Source organism: Sciurus vulgaris (assembly GCF_902686455.1).
Source record: "Sciurus vulgaris genome assembly, chromosome: 3".
Classification (NCBI taxonomy): Eukaryota; Metazoa; Chordata; class Mammalia; order Rodentia; family Sciuridae; genus Sciurus; species Sciurus vulgaris.
The window spans coordinates 55,475,625-55,497,310 of record NC_136463.1 but is presented as its reverse complement, the minus strand read 5'-3'; the positions used below and the strand labels follow the sequence as shown (position 1 = coordinate 55,497,310).

The 21,686-nt window shown below is 37.7% G+C and overlaps 1 long non-coding RNA gene and 2 pseudogenes across 3 annotated transcripts in view; 1 reads left to right on the top strand and 2 right to left on the bottom strand.

The window, feature by feature from the left end:
• Nucleotides 1–21,686, bottom strand: part of LOC306656245 — a 528,984-nt gene that overhangs the window by 313,798 nt on the left and 193,500 nt on the right. The gene's annotated exons all lie outside the window — the stretch shown is intronic.
• The window catches only part of LOC306656224 (polyunsaturated fatty acid lipoxygenase ALOX12-like), a 421,309-nt pseudogene that overhangs the window by 226,068 nt on the left and 173,555 nt on the right, over nt 1–21,686 (top strand). The window lies entirely within an intron of this gene.
• On the bottom strand, nt 9,153–10,103 carry LOC306657690 (olfactory receptor 1A1-like; annotated as a pseudogene). Its single transcript has one exon. The product of its transcript is annotated as an olfactory receptor 1A1-like (transcript).

Below are 21,686 nucleotides of genomic sequence, written 5' to 3'. Positions count from 1 at the left end.
TGACATCTTCTCTATGTTTAAAGGGTATTTGCATTTCTTTTCCTGTGGAATTGATAATGCTCTTCATCACTTTCTATTGGGTTGTTAGTCATCTTCTTACTGGTTTGATCTCCAATATTAAGGGAATTATCTTCTGTCATTTATGTTGAGAGTATTCCTTCAGTTTGTTGAGGTCTTTTGGATTTTTTAATTCTGTGTAAAGTTTTTTAAAAAAATGAACATAGCCAAATCAGTTGTATCAGCAAGGAATATATTCAGCTACAGGAAGTAAAAAAAGAAAAACCAGCTAATGATGTCTTTTTAACAGATGGAGAATGTTTGTCTCAAGCCACATGCAAGGAAAAATTTGTTCTTCATTGGAAACTGCATTGTTCACAGCACACCTTTGAGGGTTATCTGATTCTGATTATATGGGAACTTTTTAAAAATTTTTTAAAATTTTATTTGTTCTAAACTGTTGTACATGACAGTAGAATGCATTTATACATTTTGATAGATCATACATAAATAGTGTAATCTCTCATTTTTCTGATTATACATATTGCAGGATCACATTGGTCATGGCATATCTCACATACATGAGATAATAAGACCTGTTTCACTCTACTATCATTCCTTCCCCCATACCCCTTTCCTTCCTTCATTCCCCTCCTCCTAATATAAAGTAACTTTATTCTTCCCTAGCCCCTACCCCCTCCATATTGTGAATTAGCTTCCACATATCAGAGAAACATTCAGCCTTTGTTTTCTTAAGTTTGGCTTATTACACTTAGCATGATATTCTCTAACTCCATCCATTTACTGGCAAATGCCATAATTTTATTCTTCTTTAAGGCTGAGTAATATTCAGTTGTGTATATATATCACATTTTCTTTATCCATTCATCTAATGAAGGGCATCTAGGTTGGTTTCATAGTTTAGCTATTGTGAATTGAGTTGCTACAAACATTGATGTGGCTATTTCACTGTAGTATGTTGATTTTACGTCCTTTGGGTATAAACTGAGAAGTGGGATCATGGGGTCAAATGGTGGTTCTATTCTAAGTTTTCTGAGGAATCTCCATACTGCTTTCCATATTATTTTTTAAGTTTTGGATAACTGATAACAAAGCAAAATAGTTGTAATTTATTCATATGCAAGTGAATTATGTAGCAGGACAAATAGCTCTCCCTCACTGTTACACGGTTTCATTTGTTTATACGTTTATTTAAATATTTCTATTAATAAGTGTATCTGTTCTTTGGATTATAACACCTTGGAAGTTTCTTCATTGATGTGTTAAATGAAACTTTTAATACATGTTAATTTTTATTTGTAGAAGAGCCTGTAGATGATAGACGAGCAGCTTGGGATGATGAAGGCTAATTCAAAAGGAAATAAAATGCTAATACCTCCAGAGTACTTCCTTCTCCTAGCAATCTGTTACCACGGTTACCTATTCCTCCAGGGAATTGCTCCTCCCAGAGTGTCCCCTAGGTGGCTCCTTTCCTGCATTTTGGTCCTGTAGGCAAAATAAGAGGGGGAAGGGATATGAGAAGAAAGGAAAGCTGAAATGTATAAAAGGGCAAGATAGAATCTCTGGGTTCCCTTCTCCCTACTGGGAAGTCTGTTTCTGTTCTATCCTTTAAGTAAACGTTCTGTTCTGCACATGCCTCTGTGATTCTTGGGTGTGTGATCCTCAACAACAGGGTAATGAGGAACTGATCCTGATTTTCAAGACTGGTGTCAGCTTCTCTTTCAGTAAATTCACAACTCCTGCAGAGCTTCTGACTTGGTACATCTCTCCTCTATCTCTCTCCATCTCCATCTCCCCTCTCTGGTTCCATGAGGCCTGGTGTGAAAGGCTTTCCTGCTGAGCCTCAGGGTTTTGCACTATGCCCCATGGTTTCCTTATTTCTTTTTGTTTTCACTTATTATAATGGTACCAAATTTAGATCAGTGTACCTTCATTTCCTGTTACAATGAATTATGCCTGCACTTTATTAAACAAGCACTATGTTAATTAAATAAGAATAATTATTACTTCAAGCTGTAAGAGACCTGCTAATTACTGTCATTTTAGTAAAATTTTAGGAAGAACCTTATGATCTTTAGAGACAGTCTATTTTAATCAAATATGAAGGAAACACAAATATATATTCCCAAATTCCTGAAAGTTTTAAAGGATGGATAAATCACATCCAGTCCAGTTATTTCTAATCATTATCAGACTATACATGACAATCTTATCATTCATCCATCCCAACTCTGCCAGTGTTTACTGAGTGCAATTTATATGATCAAGATTGTGAAAACACAGGCATGTATAAACATAGCTCTTGCCCTTCAGGGCTTGCAAACTTAGTAGGCAGGTTTACACCTAATGTGATGGGCTGACAGATCTGACTCCATGAGAATGTTATAGGCCAGATTCTAAGGGAAATGACTAAACAGACTCCATTTTGTTCTGAGACTCCATGTTCTGTAGGAAATAAGCTTCTCCCATGGGAACTCCCCACCTCTGTGCCCATCATCAGTTACTTGGTGTGACATGTTGAATAATATACAATGGGAACTCCCTATGTAGTAAAGAATTGCTCTCCTTTGATTCCTATTGCTTCTAAACAATGTACCTTGTGAACAGTGATTGAGTGGATGTTAGTAACAATTCTTTGGTTTGTACCTAGGTAAGGGTCATTCTGACCCACTTCCTTCTCTGTCGATGATCTCATGATGTTAATGTTTAATTTCGAATCATAGCAACAGGCAATTATAATTAATGTGATTTTTGGTATAAAAACCCCTACAACCCTGTGGTTGGGGCCGTTCTCCCAATAGCCATTTTTGGGGCATTGTATGAGACAATCAGCCAGCCGGCTTAATAAAGACTCTCAGATTTGGACTTCTCAGTGGTGATTGGTCTGTTCTTAAGTTGAGCCCCAAAACACTAATGATATTACTAAGCACATTTTTTAAATTCATTTTTATTGTAAAAAAATGGGATACATCTTGTTTCTCTGTATGTACATGAAGTAGAGGCATACCATTTGTGTAATCATACATTTACCTAGGGTAATAGTTTTTGATTCATTCTGTTATTTTCCCCCCACAGCTCCCACCAGTCTTATCCCTCTATACAGTCCCTCCTTCCTCCATTCTTACCCCCTTCCTATCCCGTATATGTGTCATCATCTGCTTATCAGTGAGATCGTTTCTCCAACTGCATCCATTTGTCTGCAAATTCCATAATTTTATTATTTCTTATGGTTGAGTAATATTCCATTGTGTGTGTGTGTGTGTGTGCGTGCGTGTGTGTGTGTGTGTGTGTGTGTGTGTGTGTGTATATATATATATATATATATATATATATATGTATATATAACAGTTTCTTCATCCATTCATCAATTGAAGGGCATCTAGTTTAGTTCCACAATCTGGCTATTGTGAATTAAGAAGCTATGAACTTTGTCATGGCTGTTCTCTGTAGTATGCTGATTTTAACTCCTTTGGGTAAAGGCTGAGGAGTGGGATAGCTGGGTCAAATGGTGGGTCCATTTCAAGTTTTCTAAGGAATCTCCACACAGCTTTCCAGAATGGCTGCACTAATTTGCAGCCCTACCAGCAATGTATGAGTGTACTTTTTTCCCCAACACTATTGTTGCTTGTATTCCTGATAATCGCCATTCTAATTGGGGTGAGATGCAATCTTAGGGTAGTTTTGATTTGCATTTCTCTTATTACTAAAGATGTTGAACATTTTTTAATATGTTTGTTGATTGCTTGTAGATCTTCTTCTGTGAAGCGTCTGTTCATATCCTTAGCCCATTTGTTGATTGGGTTATTTGTATACTTCCTGTAGAGTTTTTTGAGTTCTTTATAGATTCTGGAAATTAGTGCTCTATCTGAAGTATGCATGGCAAAGATTTTCTCCCACTCTGTAGTCTCTCTCTTCACATTGCTGATAGCTTCCTTTGCTGAGAGAAAACTATTTCATTTGAATATGTTCCAGTTATTGATTCTTGCTTTTATTTCTTGTGCTATGGGAGTCCTGTTAAGGAAGTCTGATCCTAAGCCAACAAGTTGAAGTTTTGTACCTACTTTTTCTTCTATAAGATGCAGGGTCTCTGGTCTGATTCTGAGTTCCTTGATACATTTTGAGTTGAGTTTTTTGCAGGGTGAGAGATAGGGTTTTAATTACATTCTGTTGCATATGGTTTTCCAGTTTTCCCAGCACCATTAGTTGAAGAGGCTATCTTTTCTCCATTGCATATTTTTGGCCCCTTTGTCTAGTATGAGAAAATTGTATTTATTTGGGTTTGTGTCCATGTCCTCTATTCTGTACCATTGATCTACCTGTCTGTATGCCGTTTTTGTTACTATTGATTTGTAATAGAGTTGAAGATCTGGTATTGTGATACCCCCTGCTTCGCTCTTTTTACTGAGGATTGCTTTAGCTATTCTGGGTTTCCTATTCTTCCAGATGAATTTCATAATTGCTTGCTCTATTTCTGTAAGGTACATCATTGGGATTTTAAATGGAATTGCATTGAATCTGTATAGCACTTTTGGTAGTATGGCCATTTTGATAATATTAGTTCTGTCTATCCAAGAACACGGGAGATTATTCCATCTTCTAAGGTTTTCTTTAATTTCTTTCTTTAGTATTCTGTAGTTCTCATCGTAGAGGTCTTTCACCTCTTTTGTCAGACTGATTCCCAAGTATTTTATTTTTTTCAAAGCTATTGTGAATGAGATAGTTTTCCTAACTTCTCTTTCTGAAGAGTCATCACTTATGTATAAAAATGCATTGGATTTATGAGCATTAATCTTATATCCTGCTATTTTACTGAATTCACTTATGAGTTCTAAAAGTTTTCTGGTGGAATTTTTGGTTCCTCTAAATATATAATCATGTCATCAGCAAATAGGGAGAATTTGAGTTCTTCTTTTCCTATTCATATCCCTTTAATTTCCTTGTTCTGTCTAATTGCTCTAGCTAGAATTTTGAGGACAATGTTGAATAGAAGTGGTGAAAGAGGGCACATCCCTGCCTTGTTCCAGTTTTTTAGGGGGAATGCTTTCAGTTTTTCACCGTTTAGACTGATCTTTGCCATGGGCTTAGCATAGATGGCCTTTACAATATTAAGGAATGTTCCCAATATCCCTATTTTTTCTAGTGTTTTGAGCATGAAGGGATGCTGTATTTTATCAAATGTTTTTTTCTGCTTATATCAAAATAATCATGTGATTCTTGACTTTAAGTCTATTGATATGGTGAATGACATTTATTGATTTCCGGATGTTGAACCAACCTTGCATCCCTGGGATAAAACCCACTTGATCGTGGTGCACTATCTTTTTAATATACTTTTGTATGCAATTTGCTAAAATTTTGTCAAGAATTTTTGCCCCAATGTTCATTAAGTATATTGGTTTGAAATTTTCTTTTCTTGATATGTCTCTGTCTGGTTTAGGTATCAGGGTGATAATGGCTTCATAGAATGAGTTTGGGAGGGTTCCCTCCTCTTCTATTTCATGGAATACTTGGAAAAGTATTGGAATGGGCTCTTCTTTGAAGGTTTTGTAGAACTCGGCTGAGAACACATCTGGTCCCAGACTTTTCTTTGTTGGTAGGCTTTTGTTGATTTCTTCTATTTCATTACTTGAAGCTGATCTATTTAAATTGTGTATGTCCTCCTAGTTCACTTTAGGTAATTCACATGTCTCTAGAAACGTCTTGATGTCTTTGAGATTTTCTATTTTGTTGGAGTATAGATTTTCAAAATAGCTTCTAAATTATGTTTTGTCTTTCAATCCTGTCTGTTGTGATATTTCCTTGTTCACTCCAAATTTTACTAATTTGGGTTTTCTCTCATCTTCTCTTTGTTAGTGTGGCTAAGGGTCTATCAATTTTGTTTATTTTTTCAAAGAACCAACTCTTTATTTTGTCAATTTTTTTGATTGTTTCTTTTGTTTCAATTTTTTTGATTTCAGCTTTGAGTTTAACTATTTCCTGTCTTCTACTACTTTTGATGTTGCTCTGTTCTTCCTTTTCTAGGGCTTTGAGCCATAGTGTTGGGTCATTTATTTGTTGATTTTTTCTTCTTTTATTGAAAGCACTCCATGAAATAAATTTTCCTCTAAGAAATGCTTTCATAGTGTCCCAGACATTTTTATATGTTGTTTCTTTGTTCTCATTTACCTGTAAGAATTTTTTAATTTCCTTCCTGATATCTTCTGTTATCCATTCATCGTACAATAGCGTATTAGTTAATCTCCAGGTGTTGGAGTAGTTTCTGTTTTTCACTGTCACTTCTTTGTAATTTCAATCCATTATGATCTGATAGAATACAAGGTATTATCTCTATCTTCTTGTATTTGCTAACAGTAGCTTTGTCGTATGAAACATGGTCTATTTTAGAGAAGGATCCATGTGCTGCTGAGAAGAAAGTGTATTTGCTCTTGGTTGGATGGTATATTCTGCAAATGTCCATTAAGTCTGAATTATTGATTGCGTTTTTGAGATCTATGGTTTCTTTGTTCAATTTTTGGTTGTAGGATCTGTCCAGTGATGAGACAGGTGTGTTAAAATCACCTAGTATTTTTGTGTTATGGTTTATTTGATTTCTGGCATTGAGAAGGATTTGTTTGATGTATATGGATGAACCACTGTTTGGGATATAGACATTTATGATTGTTATGTCTTGTTGATTTATGCTTCCCTTAAGCAGTATGAAATGTCCTTTTTTATCCCTTCTGACTAATTTTGGTTGGAAGTCCACATAATATGATACAAGGATGGATACTCTGGCTTTTTTGCTTTGTCCATGTGCATGGTATATTTTTCCCCACCCTTTCACCTTTAGTATGTGGGTATCACCTTAGACTGTGAGATGAGTCTCTTGCAGGCAACAAATTGTTGGATCTTTCTTTTTAATCCAATCTGCCTTCTATGTCTTTTGATTGATGAGTTCAGGCCATTAACGTTCAGGATGATTATTGAGATATGATTTGTATTCCCAATCATTTGGCTCATTTTTTTTTTGACACGACTTGATTCCTCCTTTATTTGGATGTTCCTTTAGGGTAGTTCCTCCCTTTGCTGATGTACATCGTTGTTTTTCATCTCTTCTTCATGGAATATTTTGCTGAGAATGTTCTCTAATCCTGGCTTTCTTTTTGTAAATTCCTTTAGCTTTTGTTTATCATAGAAGGATTTTATTTCATCGTCAAATCTGAAGGTAAGTTTTGCTGGGTATAAGATTCTTGGTTGGCATCCATTTTCTTTCAGAGCTTGAAAAATGTTGTTCCAGGCCCTTGTAGCTTTTAGGGTCTGTATTGAAAAATCTTCTGATATCTCTATTGGTTTCCCCTGAATGTAATTTGTACTTGATTTTCCATTTCATTCTCCTGTTTTGGGAAAGTTTCTGATATTATTTCATTGAATAGATTGTTAATTCCTATGGTTTGTTTCTCTAAGTCTTCCTCAATCCTGATGATTCTTAAATTTGGCCTTTTCATGATATGCCATAATTCTTGGAAATTCTGTTCATGTGATTTCTTACCATCTTCTCTTTTTGGTCAACTTTGTTTTCAAGATTCAATATTTTGTCTTCGATAGCTGAGGTTCTGTCTTCCAGGTGTTCTGTCCTTTTGGTTATACTTTATATGTAGTTTTTAATTTGGTTTATTGTTTCCTTCATTTCAAGGATTTCTGTTTGGCTTTTTTTCAATATCTCCAACTCTTTATTGAAATGATATTCTTCTTCCTGTATTTGCTCTTTTAATTGTCAATTGGTGCGATCTTTCAATGCCTGCATATGCCCTTTCATCTCATCGTTTAATACCTGCATTTGCTCTTTCATCTCTTTGTTTGCTTCCCTGATCATTTTAATTATGTATATTCTGAACTCCTTTTCTGTCACTTCTTCTGCCATGCTGTTATTGGAATATTGCCATACCATCTAGGTTTGTTTGAGACATTTTCTTCCCTTGTTTTCTTATATTGTTCAGGTATCTACCCCTCTAATAGTGAAACTCTGGGATATTGCAGATTTCTTCTATTAACTAATAATATCTCTGTAGGTTTCCAATAACTCACCTCTTAGCTTTCAATAGCCTGAAGTCTTGGAGGAACTTGATAATGCAGTGCTCCTCTAGGAAGCTGGCCTTCTAGGTTGGTGGCCTTCAGATGGGTTTTATTCCCCAGTGGCTCTGAGTTGGTCCTGAGTCTCTCAATACCTCCTCTTCTTGGCTCCTGGTTCTTATCAAAGGTCCTCTAGCCTCCTGTAGGTGTCTCAGGTAGGGAATTGTCCTTCCAATGATGAAGGCCATGCCCTCAGGAGTAATTCAGAAAGCCTGCACCAGCCTATAAAGAAGTCTCTGGCTAACTCCATGATGGCAACAAACTTCCATGTGGTGGTCACGTGGGGTTGTTCAGTGATGGCGTCTGTCTTTGGCCTGGTGGTTGGGTGGGTTGGGTACCCGCCACCCAGCCCTGCAAGGCAGGTGGGTTGGGTGCCCACCTACTATCTCCGCCACGCAATCGGCCTGACTTGCTCACCAGATTGCTCCATGACTCTGACCAACCAGTGATGGCACCAAGCTAGGTGCAGCAGTCAGGCGGGGTCGCTCAGTCATGATGTCTGACCTTGGCCTGATGGCTGGGCGGGATAGCTGCCTGGAGGTAGGTGGCCTGGTTCACCAGCCAGCTCACTCCATGACTGTAACCAACCAGTGATGGCACCAACCTAGGTGCAGTACTAAGCATATTGACGAAATAAAAATTAACATGCAAATAATGACTTGAAGTCTTCATGGCATGTGCTGCTGTGATCACACCCTGTGGCACCAGCAAGACAGATATTAGAACTCCAATGTGTATATATAAAAGTCAAGGCTCAATTTCTCTAACTTTACTCTGCTAACCAATCACACAGCTGAGACATGAACCCAAAGGCTTGTGCTGCTACTCTGCCAACAGGAACAGAATTGTGGTCAAAAGATAATATCCATAAATTGTTTTATCAAATGTTACAAGACTTCTGAGACCAGAAATTTAAGGCCACAAAGTTCAAAGGCAGAACTTTATTATAGAAGAAGACATTGGAGCTGGAGTTCCAAGTTCCTCCCAGTGGTGAGCATGGTACCCAGTGTATGACCTCATGTTGCTTATGAAGAGCTTCTACTGTGAAAGAGGCTCTTCAGAGCAGCCTTCATGTCTTGGTTTCTCAGACTATAGATGAAATGATTTATCACTGGAGTCACTGTCATGTACATCACAGCAATCACAGCATCCTTTAGGGTGTAACTGGTCAGAGGTCAGAAATACATAAGCCCTTGACTGCCCCATAATACAAAGAAACAACTGTGAGGTGAGACAAATGAGTGGAGAAGTCTTTGCATCCACCTTTAGTGGATGGAATGCTGAGGACCTTGGAAAAGGCATGAACATAGGTGACAATAATGCAGTTTTGCAAAGAGAAAATGCCAACCTTAGGTACATCATCTTCACATTCAAGTGTTAGAAGAGGAGAGCTTGAGCAAAGGGGAAGTATCACAGTAGAAGCTGGCTACTTCCTTACTGCCACAGAATAACAGACTAGCTGTGAGCAGAGTGTGAGGAAGGGCATTGTTGTTTTCAACTACACAGGATGCAACCAACAGCAGGATGCAAGACTTCAGGTTCATGATGTTTGTATAATGAAGAGAGTAGCTTACAGTCACGAGCATGTAGCTGTCTGTGTTGGCCAAGGCTATCATGAAATACATCTGTGTCAGGCATCCCACAAAAATATGGCTTTGCTGCCCAGAAGATTGTTGGCCAGCATCTTAGGGATGGTTACAGAGGAGATGTCAACAAGGGAGAGGTTGGAACGGAGGAAATACATGGGTTTTTTTTTCTCCACAGAGGCAACTTTCAGAGAGAAAGACAAGGATGGTAAGTAAGTTTCCCACCACAGTGATGGGGTAAATGAACAGGAAGAGTATGAAGAAGAAATACTCCTGCTTGTGCTGAACCATGACTCCCAAGAGGATGAACTCCATAGTAGAAGACTGGTTTTCTTCCCTTATAGCTTCTTCAAGGTGAAAGGTAGAAGAATCAAGAATTATTGTTGTCATTACTGTGCATTATGATCTTCCCTATGCAACACTTCTGACCCAGTGGTCAGCTTTCTCTATGACTGGCCTTTATAAATTCCAGAGATACTTGAACTTTGGAGAAACATTCCTGTTGGTCTCTGGCACCAATTGACATTCACTTCAGATACTAATGTCTGAGAAGTGAGAAATTTATGAATCATAAGTGCTCAAGCTCCCCTATCAGCACACAATAAACACCTTGGATTCAATCAGTTCAAAATTAAATCTCATATTCAATGGTCTAGAGTCTTTCTTAGATCTTTTGGAAAAATCATAAATATATGACAAATACACTTTATTCATTCAGACATTCAGTGTTTAAGGCATCATCCCTGCTCTCAAGGACCTGATAATTTAATGGAGAAGCCAGCATCACACTTTAATTTTATTATACATGATAAGAAACAGACAGCATTTTAGAATTTTTGACTAAGTTCTCCAGGGCCGAGTATTGTTAGTAGGACTGACCTGGAAATGAGGAATTGTTCAATTGACCAAAAAGAGTTATCCCACAGCCCAGAAGGTAATGAGTGTGTACACAGGCATTGGGATGTAAATCACAAGGGTCACCGTGTTTAGGTTCCTTGGGTTTTGTTTGTTTGTTTGTTTGTTTGTTTGGTTTGGTTGTTGTTGTTGTTGTTGTTGTTGTTTTTGCTTTTGTGTACAGGGAAAATTGAACTCAGGGAATTGAACTCAGGAGCAGTCAACCACTGAGCCACATCCCCAGGCCTATTTTGCATTTTATTTAGAGACAGGGTCTCACTGAGTTGTTTAGCACCTCGCTTTTGCTGAGACTGACTTTGGACACACAAGCCTCCTGCCTCAGCATCCTCAGCTACTGGGGAGTTTTCTGTTTTGAAAGTAGACTTTACCACCTCCTTTAAGAGGTTTTATATCTCACAAGACCTCAAATATACAAATCACCATGCTTTCCTCTTCAGTCTTCTTTCTGTTCTTAGGTATTTCTTATGGTGACTCATGCAACTTCACAGTGACTATAACTACTGCCCAATAACCTCTCAGATCTGTTTGGCAGGCCTGACATCTTCATCCCATTTTTCTGTTCTCCAGTGATCTGACTAACCTATCTGTCCAAACCCCCAACAGCATATATCTAGCCTTAGAACACTGCAGGATTTGAGGAAGAAAAACATGATACATTGTATATTTTTAACTTCTCTGATTGATAATGCACACACCAATAAGTTTGTGCTCAATAATGCCTGAGTGAAATCCAAGTTATTTGCATTCCCTACATGTAGGATGCTCACAATCACAACATCCCAATTTAGTGCTCACTGGTGCCTGTGTTATTTTGATTCTTATTTTAAAATAATTTTTATATAAGTCAGTCTTTCTACTTCAGGTCTCAGTGCTTTGGCTCACATCATCTTACTCTTCTACCTGAAATAATGTAATTCTCCCTTCACTGCTCCACCACAGGTCCTCTTTGACCCATCTTGCATTGAAGACAGACTATGACAGACTACTTGTTGTTAATCCACATCCATGCTATTCTCTTCTTGGACACTTAACTATACTGTATTTCCCAGGCTCCCTTGTGTTGAGATCTGGTCATGACCAAATTCTGGTCAATCCCCTCATGTGACCCAGTACTGTGCTTCCTCCATTCTCTCTGTGCCAAATGTATGCAAGTGTGAGGATGCCCAATGGAGTCACATGGGGGGACAAGCCTGTATCCCTCATTCTCCACTTCCAGGGAGACACGCATCAGCAAGAATACCCACTTGGACTGTTACTTAGAAGAGACATAATATCTTATACTCTTAAAGCCTGTTTACATTTCATGATCAATTAGTTGCCATAATCTTAGTTTTTATAAATAATTCACTAATTTTTCTGAAGAGATTTCCATTCAAAAACTAAGTAAATTTATAATTAATGCAATCACTGACTCTCATTGTTTCCTATAGTAATATGTGAACTATATGCTAGGTGTGGTGGATGGAGGTCTAATTATCTCTGTCATATCTAATCACCATATGCATTCTCATATCTACATCTAAAGCAGTTTGGGTTTGTCTTTGTAGATGTCTTTTCTCATCTCCATCTAGAATCCCTACCCCTCAGATTTCAAAGTGTTTTGTAAACATGGGGGCTCAGAGACTTTTTTTTTTTCTCAAATGATACAGAAATGTAAGATTTCAGTGGTTGGACTCTAAGAACCTGGCCCAACAACCTGAGTTTGACAGGACTCATTTTCAATAAACTATGTAGAACGTTTAGAAAAATGTAAACATAAAGCCCCCACCAAAAACATAGCCAAAGTTAAGAGAAAGGGATGGGTATACCTAATATGAGAGGAAAAAAGAAAAAGAAACATAAGCCATAGTCAATGCTGTGGTGGCCCCTTGGGGTTTGTGATTAGGAATTATGGAAGTCCTCAGGTCTGGGGCTTGTGGTGTTTGTGTCATTTGGTAGAGTAGATGTGGCCACAGATCCAAATAAAACATGGAGATCAGTAGTCTGTATAAAATGCTTCAAGTGTCAGCCTATTTGCGGGAAGAGCACTAAAAAGAATTTACTAAGTAATGATTGTAAACTACATTATTCATAGAAAATGTGATCATTCACAAATAAATCCATGGAATCTCTGGATGAACAAAGAGATTTCAACAAGTTGTCAGCTATAAGCCATTATGTAGAAAAATGATGCTCGGTTTAAATAAATTAGAAAATATAATTTCAAAAAAACTCCTCATTAAAAATAGTTACAAAAGTGTTGAGTATTCTAGAAATAATTCTGACTAAAGAGGTCCAAAACATTTTTCCAATATCAGTAAAATTTGATAAACTTTAATGAAAGACCAAAAAGAAAAAACAAATAAAGGAAGGTGGGGTATAGAAAATGTTCATAGTAAGTCTCACTATGGAAATATCAGTTCTTTTCCAATTAATGTCTTAATTCAATGAAATTCCAATACCACAGGTTTCTTTCTTTTCTATTATTTTTTCTTTCTTTCTTTTTTTTTTTTTTTTTTTTGATACTGGTGATCAAACCCAGAGGAACTTCACCACTGAGCCACATCCCCTGTCATATATATGATATATAATATACATATTAAATATATTATATGTATATATGTATATGTACATATACATATATTACATATACACAGGGTCTCACTGAGTTGCTTAGGGCCTTGCTTAGATCTTGAGGCTGGTTTTGAACTCTCAATCCTTCTACCTCAACTTCCCAAGGGGCTGGGAGTAGAGACGTGCACCACCACACCTGGCCACAAATTTATTTTAAACAAAAAATTTAGCAAATCAATCCAAAGTAGAACAACTTGTGAAAGGACTATAAGAAAGAATGAATTGGCAAACAATGAGCCCATGGGTAGGAGTGTTGAAATCCATACTCCAGCCAGCAAGTCCTGTTCCTAATAGCCACAGAGAAGACCTAGCACATGGCCTCAGGAAGACATGCATGGGATGTCTCTTATCCCATAGGAAAGTTAGAAATGACCCACTCAATGAGGAATGAAAAAGAAAATTGTGCCTTCTTATTAATAAATTTCTTTCAACTGTCTTTTAAAATGAATTCACATAGGTAGACACAAATAATGTGGTGAGGAAAAGCCAGTTGCTGGAAAATAGATGGCATATTAGAAAATACATGTAAATTTTAACACACAAAAAAAATCCCTGGTATGTAGCAGAACCGTAAGTCCTGAGTGGAAGTATCCTACCAACAAGAGAAGAGTGGATATCTCTGGAGTGGGAATCAGAAAGATGTTGGATGAAAACAAGGACATTTTCATGTATCTGTAATAATTATTTTAAAATTTGGAGTAAATATGAAATGTTCTATTTATTAATTCTACACAAGTTTTTGTTATGTTATTTTTGTGCTACACTGATGTTTTAGCAATATCATAATCAATACATTAAATTTGAAATAGAGACTTCACATGTTTGGTGATGACTTGGTTCAGAGTGTGGCCATGGTGCTAGTGCATCAAGTCCATTTTTTTCTAGAACTGGAGATTGAACCAAGAGACAGTCACCCACTGAGATACAATCCCAGCCCTTTTAATATTTTAAAATTTTGAGATAGGGTCTCATTCAGTTGCCAAGTCCAGACTGAAACTTGCAATCTTCTGCCTCAGTCTCCAGAGTCACTGGGATGGCAGGTGTGCACTACCATGCTTTGCTTAAGCCCATGTTTCACTGGAGGTAGGCGATGAAGAGGGGTTTCCTTGTGAGTAAGCTGAGGACAAAAGGGAGCTACATTGGGAGAGAGATCCAGGGGCCATATATCAAGTTACATGAGGGAGAATGCACAGCAGGATTTTCAGAATCTACCTTAATACCAGCACTTTCCCATTAATTGGCAAACATATTGTAGCCTCTTTAGTCATTCAATGAATCGTCCTCAGTCCTGTACCTCTTTCTAACTATCACTCCTTTTCTTATCTCTGTTCTTCTTTCTGAATTGGTCTTGCCTACATAGATGTCTGTCTGGTTGGAATGAAAAATAGAATATGCAGATATGATTGTGTTCATTTCTTTAAAAATCACTCATTTCTACACATTAATACATAGATGAAGTCCAAACACCTTATCCTGGAGATAACCTTGAGTACCAAAAATTCAGACAGTAGAGGATGACTCCAGCAAAAACAAATGTGTTGTGTGTCTTTATCAAAGCAGAGAGAACAGGCCAGGACAGGGAATGGAGGACATCAGCCTGAAATGCAAGTTGTAGTTTTGTTTTGTGGAAGATTTTCACCTAATGGAAAGTCTTTATGCTCTATCCATTAAATACTAAGACTTAGTAGGTGTTGTAGGTTCCACTAACCATTTTTGGTTTGTTCAGTGTAAACACATGTATTTGAATATATACATTAATTGATCGATAAGATTGGAAACATTTTAACTGACAGTCCAGTGTAAGGACAACCTCAAAGTGAGAAGAAAAAAACAAGCGCTAGGAATGTAAGAAAGCGAGGTGCCAGAATAGGAGACATGGTTTGTATAGTCAATGTAGGAACTAAAGCAACGGGGACTAGAAGATATGAGCACAGTGATGGTCTTTGGGATGGAAAGTCAAAGGGATGATAATAGATTGTGCTTACAGGCAGAAAGGATTTCTTTGGAAACCATAGAGAAAAAAGTGAAAAGACCCTCATACTACCAGGGAGAGGAGTGAGAGGTGCATCCACAGGAATGCTGCAGGCAATGTCAGAGCTTTGAGTTCACTGGAGGGAAGTCAGATTGTCACACACTGCTGACCACTAATATCCACTTCCTGCGATGTATTTGTGATCTAAGAAGTTAATCACATGAGTATGATGGTGCTGAGGACAATTTCTTAGGGACAGAAGAGGTTATGTGTTTTCCCTCATCTTTGTGGAGGCAATAGACATGGCTGAGGAGGCATCGTCAAGTGCTTTAGATTCTCACCAACATTTTAACAAGGAGACACTGCCACCTTGTGAAGCGCCCATTCTCAGGTGCCATTGAGTGTGGGAGTGGATGATTCTCCTCTCTAAGACCGTGCAGTTGTGTGAGTGTGCATGCACACAGCACAAGCCACATACAGAGTATGATTTCAGAAAACAGGGCCTAAGACTGAGATAACCTGCCTTAGCTACATCATCCTGATCCTGTGTTCTGGGGCAGGAGCCCTGGAGAAGTGAGGTCAGTGGGGAGAATACCATCTCTTTTGTACATCACATCTTAGAAACTTTAAGATCTGGTTGAGGTTTGTGCCCTGGTTTAACTGCTGCCTTTCAGTGTGACTTTTGGTCATTTACTTCACCTGATAAATGACATCTTATAACGTGACATAATAATTCAACTTGTCTCATGGGGGCTTTGCGAGGGTCAAGGAAAGCAACACATGTGGTGAAGATGCTTGTTATCTATTGCTTGATGTTGGTGCTATAAGCCATCTATAATATCTAAGCCCTCACCTCTGGATTTAGCTCAGATGCTCTACTCTTCCAATTGGGAAGTTTGCAGGCATCTGCTCTAGCACCTGCTAGCATTCCTTTTAGAGTTCAAACAAACCTGGTCTTCTGTGAGTGAGGTGGAGAAGAAAGGTCCAGGATGATTTGGAAAGAGTCACTCTTAGTTGACCTATGGAATAGAAGGGATGGAAGGAACTGTTCAGGATAGAGCCTGAGAATGAGAAATCTGGTTTTCACTTCAAAGAAGCTAGGTAGGCCTTAGCATAAAGATAGTTAGGAATCAGTCACCAGATTATAAGTCTTCTGAGACATGACTCTCTTGGGTCTTCAAGTCAAAGTCATTGACTTGTTGGGTCTCATTGACACTCCTCCAGTAGGGCCCTGAGGGGATACAGAGGTTCCCAACTGTAACATTCTCCAGAAGGAAGGATGGAGAAGAAGATTTCTTGTTTCCAGGGTCTGACTGTGGGCTGATCTATTCCAACTTCTTTGATCTCCTCCCCTCTACTGTTCAGCTTAAACTCAAATCCACCTCTTGGGAGTTGCAAGGACTATGGTTCAGTTGAGCTGCTGGTGTTTCTTCTCTCCTCTTCTGTTAAGTGTGACAAAGAAAAGTAATTATACTTCATCTTTTCCATTAAATTTGACTTGGAGAGTTTTAGGGTGCAAGGTGTATTCTTTTTAATACAGCAAACTGATAGTTAGTCTCCACGTTTTCTAGATAATTAGAAATGGAAAGGACCTAGTTGTTATCTAGCCTACTTAATATGTGTCACCTTTATAATAGCCCTGAATAGTGGTCATTGTTCCATGATTTAGCATTGCCTATGGCAGTGAGCCACTAGCATCTGTAGAGGGTAATGGTGAAGACTGTGAGATGACTGCTTGACTGCTTACTGACTCTGCCACATACTGAATATAACTGACCTCGAATTATTATTTAACTTACCCACTACTAAAATGGAAATAATAATGATAATGAGAACAACATTCTCATAAAGTATTATTGAATGAATGAATTGGAAAAATCCTTTTTTGATTTCAAAAATGTTTTATATTTAGAATATGAAGTTATCCAGATATACAATACAGACCATGATTCAGGCATGTAAAATTATTCAAAAGCCAAGACCATAAATCTTTTTTATTTAATTTTTATTGTAAACAAATGGGATACATGTTGATTCTCTGTATATGGAGTAAAGGCATACCATTTGTGTAATCATAAATTTACATAGGGTAATGTAGTTTGATTCATTGTTATATTTTCCCTTCCCCCCACCTCTCCCACCCCTCTTTTCCCTCTATACAGTCCCTCTTTCCTCCATCCTTGCCCCCTCCCCCCCATTATGTGTCATCGTCTGCTTTTCAGTGAGATCATTCTTCCTTTGGTTTTTTGAGATTGGATTATCTCACTTAGCATGATATTCTCCAATTTCATCCATTTGCCTGCAAAGGCCATAATTTTATTATTTTTATGGCTGAGTAATATTCCATTGTATAAATATACCTCAGTTTCTTTATCCATTCATCAATTGAAGGGCATCTAGTTTGGTTCCACAATCTGGCTATTGTGAATTGAGCAGCTATGAACATTGATGTGGCTGCATCTTTGTAGTATTCTGCTTTTAAGTCCTTTGGGTATAGGCCTAGGAGTGAAATAGCTGGGTCAAATGGTGGTTCCATTACAAGCTTTCTGAGGAATGTCCACACTGCTTTCCAGATTGGCTGCACTAATTTGTAGCCCCACCAGCAATGTATGAGTGTACCTTTTTCCCCACATCCTTGCCAACGCCTATTGTTGCTTGTATTCTTGATAATCGCCATTCTAATTGGGATAAAATGGAATCTTAGGGTAGTTTTGATTCGCATTTCTCTTATTACTAGAGACGGTGAACATTTTTTCATATGTCCGTTGATTGCTTGTAGATCTTCTGTGAAGTGTCTTGAAAATCAATGAGTCTTAGTGTTTACTCTCAGAATGTTCTGGGTGCAAGAAAACTTGTACAGTTATCTAATCAACAACTTTACCTTTAAGCTGAAACTGCTTCTGTCAGGAAGAAGTTCTTTTAAAAAAATTTTTTTTTAGACATATATGTATTAGAGTTTCTTTTGATATATTATTCATACATGGAGTATGTTTTCCCATTCTTGTGGTTCAACATAAGGTGAAGTTACATGTGTCTTATATTCATATATGAATATGGGCAAGTTATGTCCAATCCATTTTACTGTTTTTCATATTCCCATCCCCCCCTTTCATTCCCCTTTACCTAATCTGGTGAACTTCTATTCTTCCCTGCCTCTTACTGTGTTTTAGCGTTTCATATCAGAGAGAACATTCAGCCTTTGATTTTTAGGGATTGGCTTATTTCAAAATAATGATAGTCTCCAGTTCCATCTACTTACCAGCAAATGCCATAATTTCATTCATCTTTATAGTCAAGTAATATTCCATTGTGTATATGTATCACATTTTCTTTATCTATTCACCTGTTGAAGGGCACCATAGTTTACCTATTGTAAATTGAGTTGTTATAAACACTGATGTGAGTGTGTCATTTTAGTGTGCTGATTTTTAGTCCTTTGGGTATATAACGAGGAGTGGGATAGCTGGGTCAAATGGTGGTTTCATTCCAAATTTTCTGAGGAATCTCCATACTGCTTTGCAGAGTAGTTGCACCAATTTGCACTCTCACTAGCCATGTATGAGTGTATCTTTTCCCCCACATCCTTGCCAACATTTACTGTTGCTTGTTTTCTTGATAAATGCCATTCTCACTGGAGTGAGGTAGGATCTCTGTGTAGTTTTGATTTGCGTTTCTCTAGTTGCTAGAGATGTTGAACATTATTTCATATATTTGTTGACTGAATGTACTTATTATTCTGTCCAGTTCCTTTGCCCATGTATTGATTGGGTTGTTTGGGGTTTTCAGTGTTAAGTGTTTTTAGTTTTTATGTATTAATGCTGGAGACTAATGCTCTCTCTGAGGTTCAGGTAAAAAGATTTTCTCCCATTCTCTAAGCTCTCTCTTTGTGGTCTTGATTGTTTCCTTTGCTGTGAGGAATCTTCTTAGTTTGATATAATTCCACCTTATTGATTCTTGATTTTACTTCTTGCACTTTGGGAGTCTCCTTGAGGAATTCAGTTCCTAAGCCAACATGATGGCAAATTGGGGCTGCTTTTTCATCTATGAGGTGCAGAGTCTCTGGTCTAATCTTTAGGTCCTTGATCCACTTTGAATTGAGCATTGTGCAGAGTGAGACAGGGGTTTAATTTCATTTTGCCACATATGGATTTCCAAGTTTCCAGCACCATTTCCTGAAGAGGTTATCTTTTTTTCATTGTATGTTTTTGGCACCTTTGTCTGTCTGAGATGACTGTATTTATGTGGGTTTGTCTCTGTGTCTTCTATTCTTTACCATTGGTCTTTAGGTCTCTTTGGTGTCACTACCATGCCATTTTTGTTACTATAGCTCTTTAGTATAATTTAAGGTCTGGTATTGTGATGCCTTCTGCTTCACTTTTCTCACTGAGGATTGCTTTGGGTATTCTGGGCCTCTTACTTTTCCAAATGAATTTCATGACTGTTTTTTCTATTTCTATGAAGAACATCACTGGATTTAAATGGGAATTGAATTAAATCTGCACAGCACTTTTGGTAGCATGTTCATTTTGACAATATGAATTCTGCCTATCCAAAAATGAGAGATCTTTCCACTTTGTAAGGTCTTCTTCAGTTTCTTTCTTTAGTGTGCTGTAGTTTTTATTATAGAGGTTTTTCATCCCTTTGTTGGATTGAGTTCAAAATAGTTTATTTTACTTTCTTTAGGCTATTGTAAATGGGACAGTTTTTCTAATTTCTCTTTCAGTTTCATTGGTGTTTAGGAATGCAATTGATTTATGGGTGTTAATTTTATATCCTGCTACTTTGCTAAATTCATTTGAGTTCCAGAAGTTTTCTGCTGGTGTTTTTTTTTTTGGATCATCTAAGTACAGAATCATGCCATCTGCAAATAGGGATAGTTGAGTTCTTCTTTTCCTTTTCGTATCCCTTTAATTTCTTTTTTGTCAATGCTCTGGCTAGTTTTAAGGACTATGTTGAGTAGAAGTGGTAACAAAGACCATGCATTTGAAGACTGGGAGAATCTGAAACTTCTGTTGAAAGTTTAAGAACATTGACTAGTGACCAAAGAAGATAAAGAGAAGACTGTATCAACAAAATGAAAATGTTCATAAAAGAATGGTCCAAAAACCTCTGATATGCACCATGATGTAATCTGCCACTCCAGATGCCTGCAGTGGAAAGGTGGAGAGGACCAGAGTTCACATTCCTGGCAGCAGCTTGAGCCCTGCATTAGTCCTGCCTGCTTATAGAAAAACCGCTGTTGAAAATGCTGTGTTCACCTTAATTTTTCTTTCATTTTCACCTGAGATGAAAGATTTTTCCATATACCTTGATTCCATCATTACAAAATTTATGCTGGTATCAAAACATTATACATTCCCACATAAATATATACGATGACTATGTGTCAGTTAAAAAAGAAAAAAAAAAAAGCTAACCTATAAAAATGTTAAATTCCATAGGCCATAAATATAATCTTTGAAATCCAAGTATCTTGAAAAAGCTTTTCCTTCCTAGAGATGATTATCTGACAACTGAACAAGATGCTTATGGCTGAAAACTCACTTAAGTCTTTATCCTAGGCAAGGGAGTAAAATGGATTATTTTGTGTATTTTCTTAGTTTAACATTTGATTACAGAAGATCAAAAGAACCACACCTCAAAGCTGATCTCCAGCTCAGATATCTGTCTTCCCTCCGTAGCTATAAAAACCAATATTTTTATTTACAATGTGAATTTTATTTACAAAATAGTGTCTGTTTCTTTAAGGGAAAAATCCAGGTTCTGATGGTGAGGATCTATAGATGCAGCTGCATTCCAGTGTTCAATCCTGCCAGGTGCCACGCTCAGGTAAGGGCACTTCAGGGAAGAAGTGGGACTCTGCAGTGAGGAGTGGGACGTCTGGGTGCTGGCATTCAGTGCTAAGGACTTTGTAACCCCTGCATCCCCTCGATTCCCTCAATACTTCTTGGCTGTCTGAGGGAGTTTGATGCTCACTGTGGAAGACAATCAATCTTCTCTGAAGAAAAGTTTTCAGTGACAGCACCAGGGTCACGTGCTCCCAGGCTGGTAGTGAATCTCCTCACCACCCAGCTCCACCATTCCTCATTACCTCTGGTCCATTGTGTTGGTTTTCAACATGCTAAGGTGGGGAGGCAGGGGATACTCAATTTACTTCAGTAGGAACAGGTGTTGGAGCTATTTTCATCAGTGGGTTGTTGTTACGTCCTTGTTTTGTTGGGGGACAGGGCTGGGACCTCCTAGCCTGCCATTTTGTTGCCATACCTCTAGTAACGCATTATAGAGACTTTGTCTGCAATTTTCTTATACTGAGATTCAGGGTGTGTGCGTTTGGCCAGGAATACCACAGAAGAGATATTTTGTCCTTCTCAGTGTATTCTTTTTTTTTTTTTTTTTTTTTTTTTTTCAGAAGGCCTGTGATTTGTTCCAATATGGGCATGTTGACTTTGATCACTTAAAACAGGTGACATATG